This window comes from Carcharhinus amblyrhynchos, chromosome 7, assembly GCF_965287045.1.
Source record: "Carcharhinus amblyrhynchos chromosome 7, sCarAmb.v2.hapA, whole genome shotgun sequence".
NCBI classification, from domain to species: Eukaryota; Metazoa; Chordata; class Chondrichthyes; order Carcharhiniformes; family Carcharhinidae; genus Carcharhinus; species Carcharhinus amblyrhynchos.
In genome coordinates, this window is record NC_137330.1 from 73,986,312 (window position 1) to 73,992,311 (window position 6,000).

The following is a 6,000-nucleotide window of genomic DNA, read 5'->3' on the forward strand; positions in this document are numbered from 1 at the left end:
CCATTATTAAGGTCGAGCATTTCTATTCAATATGTAAGAGGTCTGGATTTTCTTTTCAAGATATAGCTACTTCTTGATGAGTTTTGAGTCATAATGACTCCCCCATTGTTAAGGTCAGAACTTCTGCTCAATATAGGTCTGGGCTGTTGGCTTTTGTAGTAACCTTGTCCGGCCTGAGCTCTATCAGGCTTTTTGCTTGCAGAAGCTGGTTAGCTGTATGTCAATTTAAAGTGTCTGTTTTATGTTGGCCTCAGCTGCTTAAGCCATTGGCCACTTGGCCACAAGTTTCTGGTCAATGGCATACTCCAAAATCTTGTTGGTGGCAGATTCTGTGATGATAATGCCATTGAATGTCAAGAAGTGGTGTTTGGACATTTCCTTGTTGGAGACGATCATTGTCTGCTGTTATGTATTTTGTATTAATTTTTATTAGCATATTGAAGCTCTGTTCTATTCATGTATCCCTCGGAAGTGACATCACAAATCCCTAGCTCAGGAAACAGGCAGAGAAGAAGTAGCCATGTAAGAGAGCTGACATTTATAAATACAGCTCCATGTTTTAACCCCCTGAGCTTCCCTAGCGTGTTTCCCCAATATCAAAAACCTGGCAATTCTTTCACAAGACTTGCTGTCACTGGAGAAGTCAACATTTATTGCCCACCCTGATGCTGCCTGCCACTTATCAGCCCAAACCTGGATATTGTATTGGATTTTCCATATGCAGGTATAGACTGTTTCACTGTCCAAGGAATTGCAGATAGAGCGGAATGTCCAATTATCACTACTTCTGACTTTGGTGATGGAATGAAGGTCATTGAATTTGAAAATAGTTGGGCGTAGGATGTCGCCTTGACAAAAATGTCCAAACTAAATTCCACCAAAATAGAGAACATTCAATGCCACAAAGCATTATTTATCATAAGCCAATACACAGTGCCAAAAGGTGGATTTAGAAATGAATCCATGTTTGCCCAGTTGGTGAAGGAAGACAAACTCGAGGCAAAGTGAGTCTCCAAGATGATTAGGAAGAAGAAAATTACTAAGTGAGACTCAATCCTATGCTCCTGCAGAATACCCAGCTCCTGATGGCCAAGATACTGTTTGTAATCACCTGGCAGCAGATTATTGTCATTTAAATGTGAGGTAAAGAGGAAGAGAAAATTCAAGTAAAAATTTACAGAAATTAATAGGAAAGTCGGTGCTTTTTAACAATTTATTAATATTGTAAAAATTCTTGTTCACCAGTTAAGAGTAAAACAACATGTTTATTTATAGGTAAAGACTACACAGAGGCTTGTAGCCTTGTGGCTGAAGCCAGCTCCTGAGAAGGCTCTGGGACAGGAACCCGAATTCACCAAAGGCAATCCCTACCCTGCTCCATGATTGGTTCCTCGGCTCATGTGACCCTTACCCTGCAGATGATCCTTTAAGGGACAACCACCACATCCCTCCCCCTCTACATCCTTTTATCCAAATGTAATACTCAACTTACACAGTGCAAGATCATTAAACATTTAGCATGTGAATTTAGTAGTTATGAATTAAGTCTTTTTGAATCCTTGTGGAACAGTGTAACTCCTCTGTTTGGGGCACTTCCACAGGATTGCTGTCAGCTGAAACCACAATGACAGGTGGCCTGTTCAGGCACAGGCAGTTTAGTTCTATCTGTTTCCATGGAGATGTTGGTTCTGCCTGTCACAGGATGACCAGGTGCTTCAGTGTTTAAATAGCCGACAACATTCCCAGATGATAGTTTGATCAACCAGTTCAACTCAATGAATTGGGACAAATAGTCACATTTACAAGTTACATAAGAGTAGAACTAGATTGGACGGCGGGCGGAGCTCCTGTTCTGAGAGAAGAATGGACCTACAGAGCATGTTGGATGTTTATGCGGTGAACCATTGTATTTCTTGATGTGGATCCCTTTACCTGCTTCAAATCTCCATTACATCAATCAGTGTTATTTAGTCCCATCTATTAAAGCAAGGAGAACAAAGTGCCTCTGTGTGAAATAATTAAGTAGTTTGTGCCCAGTCAGGATTCTGAGTTGTAATCCCTGGGCCTTGCCTTCATTTGTCCAGAAATAGGCCATGTTAGGAAATGTCTTGGATCATGGTGAATGGAAGGTGTGCTTATTGGAGTGTCTAGAAATGCTGAAATCAAGAAAAAGTATAGCATAAAAACAAAAATATGATCGTCAGATAGAATTGTATGTAGCTTAGCCACAGGCATGCTAAAAACATCTTTTTGAAATGATCCCCTTCTCCAAAGCATTATTCTGAACAGCCAATGTAATCTTATACTGCATAGAAAATATGAAATTGAAATTGGAGCAGGGCAGTAGAAAGCTTCACTAGAAACAAGGGAGTTTCCTCCGCTAATCAATGGAGGTTATATAATGAACCCACCAGCACTTCAGAAAGTTTTAATTCCCTTCCAAGTTGTGTAAATTCAATGGTTGCAGTCAGGAAGAGATTTCTGCAATCAGTCCACTCTTAAGGTATAAAACAAAAACAAGTCATTATAAAACAAAAAAGGGTTTCAAAGAAGACCCATTACTCATTGAAGTCTATCACTAAATTATTTTACTGCCAACCAACCGGCCTAGAATGCCCTGCAGTCATAATCTGAAAAGTGACCATAAATGAATGATGGGGGTGATTGCCTCTACTTCATCAAAGACGACTGTCTTTCATGTTTAGCCTGTGGCTGAGCAAACTGTCTTGTGCCAGATAATAAGAGGTCCACTGTCTGGTTTTCATCAGAAATCTGTTACTATTTAATATTTTGTATAAGCAGGTAATTGTCTGCCCAAACACTAATAAAGTACTTGTTGTTTGATGCTGCTATTCTTCAGGCTAGGGAATGTCACAATCAAAAAGTAATAAAGTTGGCAGTAAGCGATGAATCGTTAGCTTCATAGGCACTGCTTGGGAAATGGTGGGAAGAATCTAGTTTCAAAAATGCAAACAAACAATCCGTCAAATCTTGGTTAAAAAAAACTCCTGAGTTTCTGAGGATATTCACAAACCTTTGGTTAGAAAGCTTCAAGTAAATTATTCATAAGTGCCTATTCTCTGTGATTTTACACAACATATCACGACTATGAATAAATTAAAAAAAACTTTTTAAGTTTTATTTCAATATATTTTGAGTTTTACCAAGCTTAGCAATCTTAGAACTTCCAGTGAGGCTTTCATTCAATAAAATGATGATAATTCATGTAGATAATCGTATTTTTTAATTTTCTTTTTTTTTGGTTAACAAATTAATCTGTTTTCTCTATAACACTTTAGAAAATGAACCAGATTTTGCAATAACAAGGCACTTTAATGGCTATTAATCTTCCCCTTGCATGCTCTGGTTGTTCATTTTCTTTGCACGGCAAGTTTCTGAAAATGTGAGCTAGTAAGGTTGCAGTGGAGAACTCATAAAGCTGGGACCTGAGCAAGTAGGGGAAGCAACTTTTTATCTTCTTGCCAACCAAATAGAAGAATTGTGAACTTAACAGTCTAAGGACTAAGAGGTTATTGATTTGGACAATCAGCCATGATCGAGATGAATGGCAGAGTAGGCTCAAAGGGCCAAATGGCCTCCTCCTGATCATATCTTCAATTGTTCTATGTTTAGAATATACATCAGAATAGGTGAATATAATTTCAAATCAGGTACAGAATGATACTTAAAAAAGGGAACGAAAGATTGGATGGAGAGCTTAAAAATAGACAAAGGAAAAGTGAGAGAAATGTTTGATTTTATCATATTGTTATATGGATGCAGATTTCAAATAACTTGACTAAATTTTTTGGTGCATGTAAATCATATCTACCATGCAACTATGGCAACTTCACAACATTTAGTGTTTGTCAATGTAAATAGGGCCTGGAAGCACCATGGATGTTACTATACAAGTAATTCAGAAGCCTGGACTAATGATCTGGAGACATAAGTGCAAATTCCATCACAGCAACTAGGTAAGTTAAATTAACTTACTTAAATAGATCTTGAATAAGATACCAGTATAGGTAAGACTGATTGTGGAACTGAGATTGTTGTAAATTTGGTTCACTAATGTATTTTACAGAGGAAAGTCTTCAGTCTGCATTCAATCTGGTCTATTTGTGGCTCCAGACCCACAGCAATGTGGTTGACCCTTAATTCTTAACATGTTGGTTGACTTTGAAATGGCATAGCAAGCTATATCAGTTATACAGAGATGAACAATAAATGCTCATGTTGCTAATAGCGCTTAACCCTTGATTTAATAAAAGAATGGTGAGAAAATCAGCAAGAGATCAGGGCTGTAAGTTCCACCTTCCCCAGCTGGGGAATCTCTCTCAGAAGTTTACAGCAAAGGGTTTGCATGGCAATTGTCCAGAAGTACAAACTTCCTCTGAGCAATTGCAGCAGCATCCTCGAATTGTCCAGAGCTGGACTGAGCTGGGGACTGCAGGAAGTCTTTCAGTGCAAGCCCCAAGCAGCTCCAATGATTGGAAGTTTCAGCACAGATAAGTGAGCATTAAATTCCAATTCCTGCAGCCCATCACTTTCTGATGGTAGTAGAAGATTATGGCTTGTAGCTTTGTGAAACTAAAAGTCAAGCAATTAGGCAGCAACTTTTAGCTATCCACTCTCAGAAATGTATCTGCGCCTCCTCTAAAGTAGCTGTAACATTTGTCTATAAATAATGGAAAACACCATTAGCCTTACCATTATTTTTCACAGTAAGATCTGGGAAGCCACTACAAGCCTATAGTCTTCAACTGGTAGTTTGATACCCACTTAAAATTATTTTAAAACAACATATACAAGGAATTAGGCTCTATTTGTGTTGAATTTCTTTAATTTTATGTTGCAATCATATGTGGATCTTACAGTGCAAAATAATCTAAATGTGTCATAATAAGAAGCTGTATACCTTCAACTGTGGGAGTCAGTTCTGAAAATATGCAACCAGAATGATTTCATTTTTCTTTGATTTCTAGAGGTCTTCCAAATTGTATTTTAAAAAAACTACAGTTACAAAGATGTGTGGATTTTGTCTAACTGGAAAGGGTGCATGGATTCAATATATTCTAACTGGGAATACAAAGCAAAAGTTAAATTTGCTGTCAGTTCATGACCTGCACTCTCCTGGCAGTTTTCCGATAGAGCTGTTCTCATACCTCCAGAGTGTGAAACCACCAAATTTGCTGCAACTTCCCCTCAGACTCTCTCTATACAGGGAGCTTTTCCAGACCAGTAATTCGCCCTTCATTATCTTGTCACTTCCCTGTGTTGGGGACATAAAGCCCTGGCACAGATTTTTGATGTAGTTTTAAAAATCTTTTGCAGGGTTTGGGCTTTGCTGATTAGGACAGCATTTATTTTCTATCCCTAATTGTTTTTGAAAGCGTGATGCTGAACTGCCTTCTTGAACCGCTGCAGTTCATGTGCTGTAAGTGCATCCAATGTGTTGTTAGGGAGAGAGTCCCAGATGTTTGACCCATTGACTGTGAAGGAACAGTGATATATTTCCATGTTAGGATTGTTGCTGCGCCTGCTTCACAATCTGTTTTAATCCTTATATGGTAGACAAAGAATTGCAAATAGACCTTTTCTTAAAGCAGCAATATTTATTTACACACTCCTTTATTAATCACCCACCCAACCAACAATAAGTTATCTTATAGAATACTAAAGTTCAAGTCCAATACTAGACCTTGACTTAACTTTTGCATGACTGGCAAGTACCCAGGCAGATGTTGGCCTTTATCTATGTGCTGGTCTCCATAGTCCTCTGCATAGTCTATCATTTGCTCTGGTCTGATACTCTGGCCCTGGTCTTCCTTCCTCCTTGGGTGTAGTGGCTCTCCTTGTGGTGGTTGTTGCTGGTGATGGTCACCATTGTTTGTTGGGAGAGAGAGAGATTCTTCTGTTGCGCAGCATCATTTATACCTCATGACCTTTTGGTCATTGCCAATCAATCAGTCAGGACTCGATCACCCTGATCGATAG